The sequence below is a fragment of the Cyprinus carpio genome, chromosome B24, assembly GCF_018340385.1.
Source record: "Cyprinus carpio isolate SPL01 chromosome B24, ASM1834038v1, whole genome shotgun sequence".
Taxonomy (NCBI): domain Eukaryota; kingdom Metazoa; phylum Chordata; class Actinopteri; order Cypriniformes; family Cyprinidae; genus Cyprinus; species Cyprinus carpio.
The window spans coordinates 6981773-7001335 of NC_056620.1; the positions used below are offsets into that span (position 1 = coordinate 6981773).

Sequence of the window (19563 nt, forward strand, 5' to 3'; positions counted from 1 at the left end):
GCTAAAGCAAAATGTTTAAACTACTTTTTTTACATTATCACAAACATTCTAAATTAAAACTTACCATTGAAAGAAACCGTCAGCTCTACTACCTTTTATTTTGGATTTAAATCTTTATTACAAGCAATCCTGCGGTTCATAAAGAACTTTAATTAAGAACTTTAAGAACTTTAAAATTATTGCCCTGTTTATTTAAAAGCGTGTGGCATTGAATGGTTTAAACACTGGCAATAATTTAAAAAAAATGCAGTTTATAAACTTTAGTGATGATGCGACGATGCCTTGATAGTGCAAGTGACAATTCCTGTGTCAACTGTGCAGAGTGCAGCTCAATTATAGTGCAGACGCGATGTGATTTGAAGCCATTTGCTTTTTGAGAGAGAAAGAGAAAGCGAGCAGTGATTCACTCACGCTGTTTGTGAAATTGTCTCACAGGCACCTTATCAGCTTGAGATTTGTTTTATGAGATAGGCCTTTTTAGAGACCGCCGATCTATCATCCCAAAGTGATTATTGGCCGATTGTGATCGGTAGCCGATCAATTGGAGCACCCCTAGCATGTTCTCTGATTAAAAAAAACTAAAAATCTAGATTGGTTTGATCATTTTCCATGTAGATTCAATGTTAAATAAGTGGTTTAGTTTAAGTTAAAGAAATGTTGATTTTTATGACCATTTTTCATCATTGAAATAACATTATTTGAGGGTGCAACTCTGACAAAAAAATCAATGTTAAACTTCAACATTAATTCAATGATAATTTGGTCGATGCATTAACGTTGATTCAGCATTGATTCAGTGTTGGTCTGCTATCTGGGTTGTGTATAATAACAAGAAATAAATGTTTTAATAGATTATGACATCACAATATATCAGGGAGTGAGATTTATTTTATTGCAATGCAAAGGAGGATTACTTTAAAGTCCCATCAGAACTGGGTTGCGGTGCAGGGGGATGGGACTAACGACAGATCATTGCAGGGTATCAGTCATATATATCGTCAGATCAGGTTTTTTAACTTATTAGAGCAGTGGTTCTCAACCACATTCCTGGAGGACCCCCAACACTGCACATTTTGCATGTCTCCTTTGTCTGACACACACATTTCAAGTCTGTGAATATCTACTAATGAGCAGGTGACCTGAATCTGGTGTTTTTGATTGTGTAGTTTTTCTGAATGTGCAGTTTTAGGTGTGTTCCAGGAATTTGCAGGTTTTCTTTTTCGTAGCGACTCTTAATTTTATAATGCCTATAGCTCCAAAAGTTGGACACTTAGAGGAATGAAACCGGTGTCATCTTCACCAGCTTGTTCTGTGAATTTTTTCACAGCAAAGCTCTTGTCCGTAAACCCCTTGGTAAGTCCGCCAGTAAAATGTGAAAGAAAGGCGTTCTTCATGTTTAACGTCTATTACCACTAAACACGCAGACTGCTGGAATAAAAGAACATTGTTTTAGGTCAAGCTCAATTTGTGAAACTTTTTATCACGTGGCCGTGTTTCTCTTTGCTCTGACCCCTGTTTTTGTCATACGGTGGCTGTTTCAATGAATAACCTTTTCCAATCCATTAGGTGGGTTGACTGTAAATGTTATGCTCATTCACATGATCTTACGCGCAATTTTGCACCGCAAACTCACCCGTTGTGATGGCAGTCCTCCGTGTTAGTCGTTGCCTGTGTGTGTCGATATGACAGATCTGTAGGCTATTTAAGAGAGATTGAGAAAAAAACGTGAGTTATTCTCTCTGTTAAAGAGGTGTGATCCATCCTCACCCCGGTGTTACACCAAATTCTGTGACCATCGTATTCTGTGACCCTGGTAGGCGCTGTTGTCACTGTTTGGCTTGAACTCGATCAAACAGGAGAATTGGGTACGCAAACAGCGTACAGGTGGAGATGATTCCAGTTAAGAATGATGTTAAATACTTGGGCATTCATCTATCTAAAAACTTGGCAATAAGAGAATCCAAAAATATCACAGAAAATTTGAAGAAATAAAAAGAAACCTAAATCATTGGTTAACAAGAGACTTAACTATTTTAGGACGTAACCAGAGCCCGTCTACGGAGAGCCTTCCCACTCCCTATTAAGTCCTATTGTACCGAATTTTGGTTGCAGTTCCACCCGAGATTCTACTGGGGGCGATCGCCATGAGTGCAAAATGAATGGGAGTCTATGGGGCTAGACGGCTAAATTTGTCCCTTTCACCCGATTGCCGTTGAGAAATCTCAGATCTGATTGTAGGTTTTGCAAGTTCAATATGGGTTATAGGTCGAAAGTTGAATGAACAAGTTTTTGAGGGGTATATTGTGAGTTGTGGCTTTGGTGGGGCTTTTGAGGGCCGTGCCCCCCCTAGCGGTCATTGATGCCCCTCCTACAGGGCATGGCGTGGCCCAAAAAAATATCCCTTTTAGTTATTATTTTAATATTAAATGTTCAAACTGTAACTTTAATTAAATAAAATAAAAAGAATGGGGAAAATGCATAATTTTGGTTGTTCATGGCACGTTACTAGGCTTCGTCATGGTGAATGCTTATTGGTCGCCGAGTAAACTTGTTACATTTGATTTGCAGCACGCGCAAAATCCATTTCAAGTTGAAGAACAGTTTGTCCGTCTATATTATAGACAGTTGTTAGCAACTAATTTTAAAATTTTCAAAAAATAAAAAAAAAATTTTAAAAAATGGATTTACGAAAATGGTTTAGACCTCCGCAGCCTCGTCAATCAGCAGACTTAGATACTCCGGCCACGACCACCAGTACCACGGTCTATGAGAGCCGAGCTGGCCCTTCTTCTGCGAATACTAGCTCCGGACAACCGCCAAAAGATTTAATACGCAGACATTTGTGTGATGATATCCAACTCGTTATCTGAAGAAAAAAGCCTTAAGTTTTCAGAAACATCTATACGATAAAACTTTGTCTGATGGGGACATTTTTTTGCCGGTATTTTAAAGCTTCAAACTGATTCAGTGTTTTATTTTTGTCGTCGTAATTTGTTAATTATTTAAGTATAAAAAATATATTGCTATTTATTGTAGGCCTATTTTATGTTTTTTATTTAGCCTATATTATATTTATATTATTATTTTCTGTCCTGTTCTGTTTGTTTAGGCTATCTGTTCTGGGCCGGGTTTCCCGATAACGATGTAGCCTAGCCTATCTTAGCTCTTAAAAGCGCTCTCTGCGTGCAAGGTTATAAACATTAGCCGCAATTCCTCGTGCGTTTCCCAAAAATGTAGGCTACTGAACTCGTAGAACGCGAGAATAGGCTACTACGTGCTACTTGAGTCGCTGTCCATTCGCAAAGTGCTGAACTAGGCTATACTAACCTTATATGGAATCGTATTCTGAACGTTTTAATTAACAATCGTCATCTGTTGTGTATTAGGAATCAAGACAGGTAAAAATAAAATTAAAAAATTATATAATGACATTCTTGTATAAATATAAAAACTCCATAATCACGGGAAGAAGGAGGCGGGAACCGGCGAACATTCAAATAAAACTTTAATAACCAAATAAAGATAAAACAGCGCGACAGCCCCTCACGGTCGACTGCCGCGCACAAAACAAAAACCAAACACAAAATAAAACCCAGGCCTGGTCCCCTCTCGTCCTTCACTGTCGTCGCTCCTCTTTTGTATCCTCCCAATCTCCTCCGTGGGACTCGAGACCGGTGAGTGGAACAGGTGTCGCTCATTTCCCAATCACTCCAACGGCCTCGCTCCGTTCCCACGGCTCTCGGCCCCGCCCCACTCGTCACAATTCTATATAGATAGATTATTGGAGCTAACATTCTAGGGTAGAATGTCATTCTGTATAGATCATTGGAGCTAACTGACTCTTGCCGTATCCGGTCGGCAAAACAGCAAATTTCAGCGCTGTCTTCTGTTCCTCTTTTAGATAAAAACCCAAGTCTAAATTGTTCATTGTCATTCTATATAGATCTTTCAGATTTAGGTCTGGATTTCCATGCTACTATGATGTTGCCAAAGCGTCAAAAAATATTTATCAAACGACAGTGCCCCCCCGCCGATGATCCAATGCCCCTCCAGTAGATCTGCTCTGACGCCGACTCTGGGTATACCGCCATTGACCTCCATTCATTCTGCACTCGTCCTGTGAGCGCCCTCATATGGAATCAGAGTGGAAATTGCAACCAGTTCAGAAGCTGGAAGTGTAGTGAGAGTGAAACTTCTCGCCATATTAGACATTCTCTGACGTAACCTATTGTCAAAATCAGAAGGGATTTCTAAATTAATTTACCCAAGTTATTCTCTCTATATTAGTTCACAAAACATAAGAAAAGCAAATACTATAATTTACCAATTCATCTGGCGTAATAAAACGCACTACATTAAAAAAAATCACAACTTGTAAAGGACTATAATAAAGGGGGGTTAAAAACAATTGATTTTGAATCTATAGTTGGAGTTTTTAGAGTTAATGGGTAAAAGCCTTTTTAGATAAACCTGACTCTCTATGGTATCATATTCCCAAAAATATTTCTGATAAAGTGGGAGGCTTAGAGTTTCTTTTAAAGTGTGATTTCGAGGTATCCAAATTGCCAGTAAAACTGTCTGAATATCATAAACAAGTTCTTCATTACTGGAAGATGGTATTTACTCATAATTTTACACCACATGGCTCCACCTTGTGGAACAACAGAGTGATAACAATAAGTAGAAAAACACCTTTTTTCAGAAATTGGTTTGAAAAGGGAATCATTTTCATCACAGCTATATTAGATGAACAAGGTGATTTTCTTAGGTTTACGGAGTTTAAAACAAAATTTAATATACAAAGTTTAATAAGGGATTATAATAAGGTATGTAAAGCAATACCAATAGCCCTATTAAAGATGATACAAAACTATTTATATTATTCCAAAAGTCAAATAAATTTGCCTAAACTGCAACTAAACCAAATTCCCCTAAATAGCAAAAAATGTAACCATAATTGTATTAGCAAAATATTCAAATGTAAACTATTTCATGATTTTGACCATAATATAAAAATAAGGCATTATGATGATAAAATAACAAATAAATACATCAAATTCATGAAATGGCCTATACCTCCTAAAATCAAAGAAATGCAATTTAAAATTATAAATGGATATTATCCAGCAGCAGCTATGCTTAAAAAGAGATTTGGTTTTGAAGTGGAGCCATGTGTGTTCTGTTCACAGGAAGATGAAACTATTGAACATTTGTTTTTCTCTTGTCCAGTGATAAAAATATTCTGGCAAGATGTCATGAATTGGCTGGAAACAAAAATGGAAAGAAATACACAATTAAAGTTAGAGCAAATTCTTTTTGGTAATGAAAACCTTCCGAAGGAACTTTTTAGAATGTACAATATCATAACAATTATGGGTAAATACCATATTCATAAATGTAAATGGCAAAACAAAAATCCATCCCTAATGGTGTTTTAAATTGAACTGAGGGAATACTTTGCTTCTTTGAAACTTCTGAAAAACTCCAGTGATAACATTTACTCGCTATGTGAAGATGTCTCAAAATACTTGTCATTATAACTTGTTAAGCTTTCATGTAACTTTATTTTAAGAATGATGACTGAGGACAATATATGTATGTAAACAATTTTGTCATGCCTTATGGACTGAAGTGCCTTCGCTTAATTTATTTTATTTTACATTTATTTGTATTTATTTTCTTTATCAAAATTTGTTTCATTTAATTGTGTCTAACTAAGTTCTGCACATAAGTCTCCCAATGAGAGATTTTTTCATTTGTATTTTGTAAATAAGTGTGTTCAACAATAATAATATAATAATAAATAATAAAAAAATAATAATAAAAAAAAAACAGCGTACAGGTTCATGACGCCCATGCACATTGAATGAGCGCATCTGTACAGTCTGGTCACGTCAATTCAACGTGCAACCTCCTCTATTGTATAGCCTATCCAGGAAAGATATCTTGGTCTAATATGAACAGTACAGCTGTCACAGTAAATTATTTGGATTTATTTATTCATTTTCTTATACTTTAAAATGGTAAAAACCAACTTTTTATTTATTTTTTAATTAAAAAAAAATCCTCTGCTTATGTTTTAGCCTTAAGTGTTATGTAAGCTAATGTACTGTAGATACTCCTGAATGTTTTTGAATATGTTTGTACAAATTCTTAACCGCTTCTTAAATAAATTTTATTTAGAAATGCTCGTTATTCAACAGACTTATTAAACCAATTAAAATGTCATGAGAATAAACACAATCCTGTTGTTTGCAGAGTAGCCCTATTTTGCATTTTGTATGCAACTTAAATGTTTAACAAAGTTCATGAAGCTGATGTCACAAAAACAGGCTACTAATGTATTTAAAGGGGGCATCAGAATATGTGACCCCATTGTTATGTACAGTCCCCACAGGTAAATTCCATTTCAGGTAAACTTATCTGTGCTTCCAAACTTATTGTCATTTTTTTGTGTGTGTGTGTGATTTTACCACAAATTCTATCAATAATCTATATACATACTCTACATACATGCATACATACATATATACACACACACATATATATATATATATAATATATATATATATATATATATATATATATATATATATATAATATATATATATATATATATATATATTATATATATATATATAAATATATAAATATATATATATATATATATATATATATATATATATATATATATATAACCAATGCTTTAATTTGCAATGAAATGCTTTATTTTTCAAACAATGTGAGGTAATATCAGGTTAGCAGTGCCTTTAACTAAACAAGGAACGAGTCAATGTTTCGTTCGTTATCTGGCTCGGCTCGGTGTTCATCTTCAATTCTCTCTTCACAGCAGTTCAGTCAGTGTACTGTTTGAGTAAATGAATTATCCGGGATATTGGTTTATTTGAACTCAGAGGGAGTGTCAGCCATGTTTAAAAAAAGTTAACAGCTTAAGTCATTTGTGGATTAATGCTTATTGTTGACACGAACCGTTTTCAAACGATTCAGTTCGATTTGGTGAACTGGTTCAAGAAGATCCGGTTACATCGAGTGATTCGGATATCACTAAACTGCAGTGTTGTGAACGCGCTCATAACAGACCCGGGAGAGAAGTCAATGCTGAATAAAGTCGTAGTTTTTTTGATATTTTTGGACCAAAATGTATTTTCGATGCTTCAAAAAATTCTAACGGACCCTCTGATGTCACATGGACTACGTTGAAGATGTTTTTATTACCTTTCTGGACGTGGACAGTATACCGTACATACATTTTCAATGGAGGGACAGAAAGCTCTCGGTCTAAAAATATCTTATATTTCCGAAGATGACGGAGGTCTTACGGGTTTGGAACGACATGAGGGTGAGTCATTAATGACATAATTTTCATTTTTGTGTGAACTATCCCTTTAAGTTATTATCAGTGCCTGACAATTCAGCTGGTTGACTGTATGTGAACACATGGGCAACTTTTTAAGCATTGCTGGGCAATTCTTGCCGAGTGATTGTTGCTTGGCACACTTACCATTGAAAAAAATACAATACATTGCTATCTGGATAATCTAGATCTCACATGGTTGACCGTTTATGGGCTCAAAAACTGGGTGGATCACACTCTTTATTGATCAACACAGAGCTGCGCGTCTTGCAGCCTTTGTCTGGTAAACAAACGGAAAGCTATGTGCTCATGTCTCCCCCCCACAGAATCCGGAGTTTGGGGTGGCACACATCTGTTTCCAGACCTGCACAAACTGCTGTGTGTGTGTGTGTGTGTGTGTGTGTGTGTGTGTGTCTGTGCGTGTGTGTGTGTTTGTGTGTGTGTGGTGTGTGTTGTGTGTGTGGTTGTGTGTGTGTGTGTGTTGTTTGTTTTTTTTGTGTTTGTTTCTCTGTGCTGGGAGTTCTTTTAAGAACTTGAACAGTTTGGTTGTTCTAAATTTTAAACTTGGTCTTTATTACATCCACACACAAAATAGCTATTTTTAGTCATCAAGCATATGGTTTTTAATTGTATTACCATCAAATCGCATGGATAGTGACGTTTCTGTCTTATGTTAATTCAGCATCTTAAACCTCTCTGGTGCAATCTAGTCCATATTTGATGGCTTTTGCCATAGTGGTTTTTGATCAGGTTTATAGGATATATATTCCCCCTAGTATTTTTCACTAGCTGCAGTTAGTAGTTACAGGCCAAAACGGTCTTTTCCCTCATGCTGTTGTGTTGCTGCCCATTGTTGTGCCACGCATGCTCATCACACACTGGCAAACTACCTGATATCATAGATAGATATGTAACTTCTATAGATGGAAGCATATAAAATGAGCTAAATCTTAAAAACCTCTAGGCTACCAGCATGTCCAACATGCACATTAATGCAGCTTAACATTAATACAGGAACATAAAGTCTGTATAACCACAGGCCGGTGCAGACTTGTTCTCCCTCTATCCAATGTGTCCTGGTCGACTATTTCTGTAGGGAATATTTTTTTAGAGGTGGTTAGTATTCACAGACTACATCAGTAAAAGTAGTAAGACACTGTGAAAAAACACTACATGCCAAAAAGTCCTGCATTGAAAACCTTACTTAAAGTGATAGTAGTGACCACCTAAAACTTTGAATAGTAAAAAAGTCAAAATGCATGGACGAATCAGTTGTTTCATACCTTGAAATGGTTACATGTTTATCTATATAGTGACCAGAGCGTGTGTAGGTAGTTGCCAGTGGGTTGAGCATGCGTGGCACAACAATGGGCAGCAAGCTGAGGGGGGAAAAGACCGTTTTGCCTGAATTGTCAATAGATTTGTAAAATTTTTCAATAGAGGGGGAAATAAGCCGCTAAACTGATCAAAATCCAATGGCAAAAGCTGATGTTCAAATATGGACTAGATTGCACCAGAGAGGTTAGATGCTGAATTGACATAAGACAGCACGTACTATCCATGCGATTTGATGGTAATACATTAAAAAACCCTATGCTTGATGACTTAAAATAGCTATTTTGGTGTGGAATAATAAAGACACAAGTTTACATAACAAATTTAATAACAAACTGGATAAAGCCATCAAGTTCTTAAAAGAACTCCAGCACAGAGAAACAAACAAAAAAAACAAACATACACACACACACACACACACACACACACAGCAGTTTGGCAGGTCTGGACACAGATTGGGCCACCTCCGGTCCGGATTCTGCAGACAGAGGAGGGGGGGGAGACATGAGCACATAGCTTTCCGAAACACTAGCAGGTTTACCAGACAAAGGCTGCAAGACAACAGCGCAGCTCTGTGTTGATCAATAAAGAGTAAATGTGATGATACACAGGGCAACTTTTTGAGCCCATAAACGGTCAACCAGATGAGACACTGAGATCTAGATTATCCAGATAGCAATGTATTGTATTTTTTTCAATGGGAAAGTGCCCAAGCAACAATCACTTGGCAAGATTGCCCAGCAATGCTTAAAAAGTTGCCCATGTACCATCAGCTTCACATACAGTCAACCAGCTGAATTGTCAGGCACTGATAATAACTTAAATGACAGCATGACTATGAGGGGTTGTTCTGGTTAACGTTAATGCTATGTTCAGTGTGTCATTAACTTATTTGCATATTTGGCATAAATGCTACGGGGACACAGTGCCGATACGTCCCCAGCGAACGTTTATTTTGTTGCTGTTGGCACAAAATGTGCAAGAACAGCTAACATTAACTGTATGTGCTATTGTATGCTGTAAACACATGTTTGGTTATAGCCAGCTATAGCTAAAGCTAAATGATATTATTAGGCTAATGTTAGTTGGACAAGTTATGGGGTTAACTGGCTAACGCCAGGCTGTTGGTGAGCCGGTTTCTGGGCAGTTTTAACGACAGTGCATAACGTTAACGTACACTAGTGCTGTGGTGTTATTATTTTATTGTTTAAATGTTACTTAGTTGATTGGTCGGCTTACCTGACAAGCCATCTTGTGAGCGTCGGTCGGTCCGTCCTTTCCCAGTGCTGCCCAGGTTCTGTCCGCCTGTCAGCGCTGTGACACCGGCAACAGTAAATGGCAGTGAGCCCAGCCCACCCGTCAGAGAAGTGTCAGATCTTATTTTTAAAAGGGTTTATTGGGGGGCGTGACATCACGTTCGAGCAATACCTCTGATTGGCTGACTACATGTGTGGATCGTAGTCACACACTCTGCGGAAAGATAGTCTAAGGGATAATTGTGGAGAGTGATGTAACGTTTGACATTCACATGTTACATTCATTCAAATTCTGGTTTTCAAGTACATGTCACTGATCTCTATTTGTGAATCAGGATGTGTTTATTTGTGGATTTTTAATCTTTTTGTAGATCATGCTTTATATATGTGGATCACAAAGAGTTTGTTTGAGGACTTTGTATCTATTTGTAGATCTTGTTTTACATTTGTGGATCATGAGGACTTTGTTTGCGGATTTTTTATCTATTTGTAGATTGTGTTTTGTGTTTACAAGTTGTAATATCTATTTGTGACTTTTAGTCTGTCCATTTTCAATGGTTTTGGCATCAATTTACCCCCACACTTGTTCCTCCATAGTATTCTTCTCCCCACAGTGTTGGCACAGCTTGCTAAGGTCAATTGGTCACCATTGGACCAAAAAATATACATATTGAAATACAACACTAAAATGTATCAAGAACTATATGAAGAGTTTATCATTTAAATAATGTCTCAGTCATGGGAAAAAATAAGTGCTTCCAATGAAAATAATCTATGAATTGGAACATTTTGGAGAAATTTGCACAGTTATATGACAAAAAAAAAAAAAAAAAAAAATGTCAATAAATGCTTGATCTGCATTTATTCTATTTATTCTCTGACTTATAAGGTGAAGGCTTTAACTCCTTCTTGTGTGATGTTAGCTTCATGAACAATTATAATCGTTGTTGCATTTTGAAACAAAAATAGGCTATTCTGCAAACAACTGCATTGTTTATTCTCATGATATTTTTATTAAGTTTAATAAGCCTGATAAGTAATCAGCATTTCAACAGAAACATTCCACACAGTCACCTTGTCTTTTTTTTAACAAATGGATAAGTCATTGTACAAGCAAATTTGTAGGAGATGGATAGTTTTGTTTTGAAGAAATAATTTTTTTCTCCTGTTTTGGAACAGACAGGAAGACAGGGAAGATGCCTGCATTTTTGTTCATTTTTATTTTCTTAGGCTATGATAGTGTTTAAAGTCGGCACTGTTTTGTTTGTTGTTCATCTCTAAAGCTTGTGATGTGGCATTTAGGTGAAAATGACTGGAACGCTCCCACAATAAATGAAAATAATTGTACTCCTTGTTGCTGATATTCATCTGTTGCATGTTGCTTCTCTCTGCTCCTTCACTGGAAAAAAAATAAAAAAAAAACTAAAAAAAAACTAAAAGTATTAGAAAATGAATAAATAAATGCCAGTTAAATATTGTAAAAGCTGTAGTTCATATTAAAAGTTAGGGTTAGGTTTTTAGTGTATTATTTATTAATTTATTTATAAAGTACACAGTGCATTTGGAGTACATCAAAGTCTTTCTGTGTGAAATTCCCTTAGGCTATATATATATATATATATATATATATATACATACATACATATACATATGCGCGACAAGACTGTACAGACGCGCTCATTGAATGTGCACGCGCGCCATGAACCTGTACGCTGTTTGCGTACCCAATTCTCCTGTTTGATCGACTTCAAGCCAAACACTGGCAACAGCGCCTACTACACCGGCAACCGACACCCGCGACCGCTAACAACACACAGTCAGCCGGCTAGAAGTCTGGAATAACGTGGATACGCAAAGGTTCGTGGGGTTTGTTGTTCAAAACATTTTTACATCCTTGAGTTCCGCTGACTTTCATAAATTTACGTATTTCATGCAGCATAACAGCAGCGTCTCATTTAATGTAATCATAATTTCATGTCTTTTTAATACACCCATGTGTAACCAATTTCAATCACAAAATGAGACGTCCTGTGACATCACGAGCTGTTTATCCGACAGGTGGCGTAATTTGCTCACTTTCCAGATGTGTAAACGTACACTGTTAAAACTAGTTTGAATAACTAGCAGTTTGCCAAGGGGTAATAAGTATTTTCCAAATCAAATTAGACCAATATACAACATATTTTTATTGAAAATGGAGAATCATAATTTGTGTAAAAGAAAATGCTAAAAAGAATGCTATTTACACATCTAAAATGTATCTAAACATAGTTGCCTTTTTTTAAGATGCCTTTTACCTAACATTAGTTTTTCTAAGTATAAATGTGATAATTTTAAAGGTTCACATGATCTTAATAAGTGTTCAATATTTTAAAAGTTGTTAAATGTTAGATTAAATTGGGATCATTAATCTTAAATTAGATGTAGCCTAAACAGTGACCTCACTGGCCTCAATTTTGCAGTGCTAGTGACAAACAGTTGTTTATAAAAGTACTGTAGTGTTTTTGTTGGTGTCTTGGAAATAAAAGACAATCGATAGCTTACTAGCTTGGAGAATGGGTGGGTAATTTCAGATGACCTTTTGGATGTATTTAATTATAAATCCCTTTATAATCAATAATAACATTAAACTTATTTCATATTTTCTCTAAACCTTTTTGGATATTATGACAGGCACCTGCAATTATGACCAAGCATAATTAAGCATAATTAATGGCACCTTGTGTTCAATACTAATCGATATATATATATATATATAATATATATATATATATATATATATATATATATATATATATATATATATATATATATATATATCAATTAGACAAATGAAAAAAAAAAAAATGTAATAAAAACTATTAAATGTCTCTCATTGACCTGATTAGCTAAGCCCTCAAAACACTTCAGTGTTTAGTGGTACAGAATTGCATGATATGTAGATTTTATATTTAATAGTTTCCAATCCATTTGCATAAACATTTGCAGATAGTTTTTAAAAGGTAACATTACATTCTTAAGGACTCTACACTTACATTTCTTTTCAGGAGCACTTGTGCTCCTACTTAAAAAAAAAAAAAAAGTGGCACGGATGATACAGAAGAGCATACAGTGATATGGAGAGACTCAGAGGAGACTGTTGACAAAGGAATTGTTGAATAAAGTCGTTATTTTTGTTTTCTTTGCTTATAAAAAGTGTTCCTGTCGGTTCATATATGCCCTTCTGATGGCAGATGGAGTATTCTGACGACGACTTTCATACCTTTTATGGACCTTGACACTGTTATTTACTTGGCAGTCTATGGGACAGTCACAGGCCTCCCAGTTTTCATCCAAAATATCTTAAATTTTGTTCCGAAGATGAGCAGAGCTTTTACAGGTTTGAAACAACATGGGGGTAAGTGATTAATGGCAAAATTTTCAGTTTGGGGTGGAGTATCCCTTTAAATGGTTCAAATTATGCTTTAAAAATTAAATTGAAACCGCCAGTAGGTAGCAGCAAGTCACTGTCCTTGTAACTGAATCATTCATTGTATCGATTTGTTCAAACGACTGATTCATTAAGGAGCAAGTGACTCTCTTTATGAATGGGTCATTGAATGATTGACTGACTAGATATGTTCAAAAACGCAGATTCATTAACAAACGAAAAAGCGCTGTGTTAGCTTGAAGATGCGCGGCTCAGCTGATTTTGTGTGGAACTATTTTTGTTGAAGAAGCACAGTCAGACAACAGTGTTCCTAAAATATCTTAAAGTCACTTAATATTAACTTTTGTATATATATATATATATATATATATATATATATATATATAAAAAAACTTATAAAAATCATAAAACTGTTGTATGAATTCAATTTATTTTTGAAAACTCTCTTCATAGCCAATAATTAAAATGCTGTCACTCGTCTTAGTTCAATTGCGATCTCACAAATTTCCATTTTAATTAATGAAGCTCTCTACACTGCACACTCAATCTAGCGTATTATTTGCATCGTTCTACACTTTCTTTATTATGAATGACAAAAACTCTGCTTTCACAGTCTGTTCTGTGAGGACTGAGGAGCAGTACGCGAACCGATAGAGAGGCATTGGCTGCAGTATGCATTATGGCCAGTAAATACTGCATTTTGCAGCTGACACAAATATCCCGCTACGTTTTTAGTCTATATTGCGCTACGTTTATATTCAGAACTGGGATCGTAGTCTTTTAAATGGATAAAATATAGAAATCACTTAAATTTCCAAATAAATCTAACCAGCTGGAAGTGAAACGCCGCCCCCTCTCGAAATTCACTCCACGGACTCTGTGGCCGTGGCCTCATGTTTCCATCCAAAGATGGAAAATTGCAAATACGGCTAATGGAAACGCCGTCATTTCACAACACTTTTTTTTATCGAATATCTTTATTTATTTATAAAATATCGCCAAAGTTTTGCGCAAATCTGTAATGGAAACGCGCCTACTATGTTTCTATCACCCTCTTTTTATGCGCATTTTGAGTGATGGAAACACCAAATTTCGAAAAGAAAAAAAAAACCTTTTTACGCTCGCTTGAGGTGGTATTTGACTTGTGCGAAAAAGGGTTAATGCGAATGATTCGAGATGCAAACACATTTTGCGAATAAATCCCGCATGAAAGACGCGTTCAAAAAACGTCATGTGACTTTGCGCTATGGGACAGCATAACCTGACTAACCAGTGGACCTATTTTGTTGCACAGCATCTGAAATGTTGTCATGGTTATTCTGAAGTGCCCGAGCAAAGTTTGTTGTCAAAGTATTACTGCCTCCCATAACGGTCTACCGCATGGTGGAGTTTACTCGGTAAATGTGTTTCCGTTGTAGTTTATGTGCATTTTTTCTTGTCGGATAAAAAAGTTTATCCTACTCTTTTATTAAGCTTTTATGCGCATTTTTAGAATTTATCCGCATCTTGGCGTTTCCATCCAGTGTTTTTTTTGTTTTTGTTTTTTTTTTTATGCGGATAAAAATACGTGGATGGAAACATAGCTAATGTTGTCTATAAAGCAAAAAACAAAATATGGTTTCATTTTATAAGTCACATGCAGTATGAAGAAGCTGAAATCAAAAATCTTATACATGCTGAAAAGTTATTATGTATTGGCCTCTTGGTACCTGAGCAAGCTAACTGGCTAAAAATATCTTTTATATGATTCATTTTACAAAAAAAAAAAATTAATAAATAATAAAAAAAAAAAAACCATACCCTTAGTACCGTGTCCTAAATATGTACCCAAAAGTGAGTAAAACCTGACAAAATCTCCCTTTGGGGATATCCTCATTTGTGAAACTGTGGACAATTTTTTTTTATTATTATTATTTATTTATTTTTTATTTTTTGGAAAAATGTAGAAGGTTTCCTGTTAGGGGTAGGGTTAGGTTATCAATTGTATAATTATCTGTATATAAAAACAACAGAAGTTTATGTATTGACCCCATTTACATAGCTAAACGTGTGTGTGCGTGTGTGTGTGTGTGTGTGTGTGTGTGTGTGTGTGTGTGTGTGTGTTACTTATCACAGTCAGGGTGCACAGGTACACTGACTGAAAGCCCTGAAGGAGAGTCAAACACTCTTAACAGTCAGAGAGGTCAGAGTGCTGTCCCATAATGCAAGTGCTGCTGAGTGTTTATACCAAAATGAGATGAATGTTAGCAGGTGAAAGCCAGTGGGCCATACTGTTTGATACAGGCCTATGAAGGTCAGGCCGGATGGGCAGTGAGGCAGAAGATGTCATATGTCAACATGATGGTAGTTACTGTTCTTTGTTTTTGCACTTTAATCGGAAGGGCTTTGTGCGGCTTAGGCCTCACCCAAAACAAAACACACCCTAATAGTAGCAGTAACCACAGCACCAATATTACAAGGATTTTCATTTTGTAAGCCAACAGAGCTGTTATGTGTTATTTGAAATCTGTGTTATGAAGTCTGTTTTACAAAAAAAATCTTTGCATCTTTGGAACTTACTTTAATTTATTTTACAGTTAAATTTTAGCTGAAAACAATTCTTTAGACATTTGTCTAATTGTTCATAATTTGTGAGATTATTTCAGATTGATTTTGTGTATCTACTCTTCAGTCTATGGCTTCTCTTAACCCAGTAATTTTAGGTCAGTGATACAGAGATCAAAGAGAGAGAGAGAAAAAAAAGAAAACATAAAGAGGTGCATAGCTTAATCTTTTTTTCTTCTTCTTCTTAATGCAAGAGTTATCCATCTGTCATAAAGAAATTCAGCATGATTTGGTTTGCACTGGAATTCTTTAGGCATCACAGTAAAGGGGGATATCCTGCAAATATCTGGATTAAATTTCATGGGGGCGTACTTTACTCTGCCACCTCCATTTCGGTGGAGCCACACACATAAAGTGACCTGGCGATGACATTTGTAGTACCTTCCATGCTTTAAATGGCAAGACATGCAGTTTTTATTTATTTATTATTATATTTTTTTATTTTATTTTTTGTCATTGTAAATATCCATGTTGGGTTTTATACAGTTTCCCAGTTTAAAGTATCATTACTCTTGACAACAGAACAAATTCACTGCAGTGACTGAACGGTAAAAAAAAAAAAGATATATAAATAAAAATAATTAAAAAATAAAACATTAAAATTAAAAAAAATAAAATAAAAGCTAAGTGACTCTTTCACTTGAGGTCCAAAAATATGCACCCTCAAAGTACCAAACTAATGATGTGTTGGTGGGATTTTGAGATTGCTGTCTGTGTTCAGACAGACTGAACTATTTAATATTTCAGTAAGGGATCACGATTTAAGAACGTCTACACAAACAATTTAAAACATCTTTTGTTTGATTCGTTCTAGATTTGGTCATCTTCTAAATCAGAGATGTTCACAAGTCTTTAACTTTGAGTCTGAGTCAGGTTTGAAGTCTTTAACCTGGAGTCTGAGTCAAGTCTAAGGTCTTTATTGTTGGAGTCTGAGTCAAGTCTCGAGTCTTTGGACACGAGTCAGAGTCTAGTCTCAAGTCATTTAATGGCTCGCTAAAAAATCCCATTCATAGTCCTCATGTACTGAAATCTTCCTATTTACAAAGTTGTTTTATAGGCTTTAGAAAAAATATATGATCTATGATCTGCTTTGTAAAATAAAAAAAAATAAATAAATAAATAAAAAAAAATTATTTTAAGGTTAATGTACATCCAGCCTGTTATGTTTTAATGCATTGCCATGTTCAAAACAGTTTTTCTGTAATCAAATTCTATAATAAGAGTCAAATCTACCGTGACTCATAAGGAAATATATGACACAGATATTACAAAACCATACAAATAAAGTAATTATTTATGATATAAGTCAGGGGTATTCAATTAAAGTTCCAAAAAGTGCAGCCTCTATATTTTCCAAGCAGAGGTCTGGACAAAAAATAAATAAATAAATAAAAAAAAAAATGTAAAAAAAAAAAAATCATACATGCAAGGCAATGTGAAAGAATAAAATACTGTTTCTTTCAGGGTTTTGCTTCTGAAATCTATACTATTTTAATATTTTACTTAAAAGCATTATCTACAAAAAACAACGCAGCTAATCAAAACGTTCTCACCTTGATCAAAAAAAAGAAAGATAACTAGCAGTTTCAAAGTTTAAGTTCTGTCCTAGCCATCTAACATCAAATTTCCCAATTACTATAATTAGGCTAGGCCTACATTATTATTTTGAAATGTTCTTAGCCAACAGATTAATAATGCTAAATCACATCTGATAGATATTAAGAAAAATAACTATATTTGCAGCATTGTTGTTTTCTGTTGTGTTTTAGTTAAAGTAATTTATAATTTTGGTGTTCACCGTGTTTCTGTTGTTGGTAAAAATAACCGCGCCATCCGCAGCTCTTAAACTTGACGCCGTTGCCTGGTGTGAGTCCGGAGACAGAGAGCGAAAGCGCACAGAGCTTAAAGGGCTTGAATAAAGCGCGTTTGGCTTTAGATAAAAATGCTAGAGGATATAGCGCTGAAATAAATTTACCCTAAACGACCCCGAACGCTTATTATGTGATCCACTACCCTGTTCTGGCGTGCTGCTGTTAAGGCTCGCGGTCCGAATGGATACCGGGGTGCGGATGCGGTCCGCCTTTTGAATATCAGTTATATACCTGTAAGTATTTAAGGATAAAAGACTAAGGATAAAAGTATGTAAGGATAAAATACAAAATTTTCCTCGAGTCGAGTCAAAACTGGAGCCATTTCAGGTCGAGTCTGAAGTCAAATCTGAAGTCTATAAAGAAGCGAATCGACTGCGACTAAAAAAAAGGCTTCTAAAAACCAAGAACAAGACACCAATAGATGACCTAGTTGACTTTCCGATGTTAATGTAGTAACACCTTAAGCGAGACAAACAGCGTTTTGGTTTGGATCTAAATGTATGTATCTTCAGGCTTGTAGTTTTCCACTTTTGTTGTGTAAACACAGATGTGCACAGTGTGTCATTTTACTACATAGATGACATGATCCTCTTGATGTACATGTGATGAATTCAGTTGGTAACTACTGATCAAAAATTTGGAAACATTCTTGATTTGGACCCTTTCATGATACTTGTGGGCTATTGATCTTTTCTGCTATTCTACAACTGTGGAAAAAAAGTAATTTAATTCTGTGGCAATGTGAAATGTTTACAGAATACATGCATTATTAACCATTTTATGAGAAATGTAAATGGTCTGTATTCAACATTTATCAATATTATGTACATTTCCTGGAATCAGATTTTTAATTGTCTTAGGATTTGGCAGTTTACTTGAACAAAAAGGAAAAGCAAAGTATGTACACTTTGAATTCAGGGTATCAGAGTGCTCACCTGGGGGATTGGTTCCCTAAGTGGGCTAACTGATCTGGGAACAGCAGCCCTGACTTGAGGTGTGTGCCATGTAGTTTGACTTGAGGCCAAATGATAAAAGTTGGGCCTTAGGTGAGTGAGCAGATTGGAAATGAAGTGGTAAAAGTGTGTCATATATGCCATAAGAGGAAACACCCCTGAGAAACATACAGTAAAATTATATTTAAACTGAATGAAAATGCTTTGCAACACTTGGAAACCTCTGTCTTTGCTGCTGAAAAGGAAATTATTGACAACTAAGACTGGTAAAAGCATAATTTTTCAGTCTGCTAAATACTGAGAATGTATATTGCTGCTAACATGCTATTTCAAAAAAAAAAAAAAAAGTATATATATATATATATACTTGTTCTACAGCAATACCAACTTTTTGTAATGTAATATTTTTAAATCATCACCTGATCATAAATCAAACGGTACCCCTAACCTTTGTCCCCTCGAAACACACCTGACTGTGCTACACCTGACAGCCAGGTGTGCCTGCTCATGTTGAGTTTTGCACTGTCCATTGATTATAAGTGTGAGTATGAGTGGGTGTGATGTGTGTTTATAGTACGCATCAGTTTACAAAGAGCAGAATTAGGGGCCGTTGACTGCACTCAGCCTTGTTGGGCTCATAGTTTGTACTAAATACTTTCCCCTGTATGTTTATGTTGGGCAGCTTCTGCTTGTTGTTCTTTGTTCCCCCTCATTACCCTAGAACGCTAAACATCAGCGC

The 19563-nt window shown here is 35.6% G+C and overlaps 1 long non-coding RNA gene across 4 annotated transcripts in view; it reads right to left on the reverse strand.

Moving 5' to 3' along the window:
- The window catches only part of LOC109064858, a 53552-nt gene extending 51529 nt beyond the window's left edge, over nucleotides 1–2023 (reverse strand). For all 4 annotated transcript variants that reach the window (XR_006158425.1, XR_006158424.1, XR_006158426.1 and 1 more), the window contains exon 1: nucleotides 1634–2023. This is a non-coding gene — a long non-coding RNA (uncharacterized LOC109064858). The remainder of the gene's footprint in view (nucleotides 1–1633) is intronic.
- Between the last annotated feature and the right edge of the window lie 17540 nt (nucleotides 2024–19563).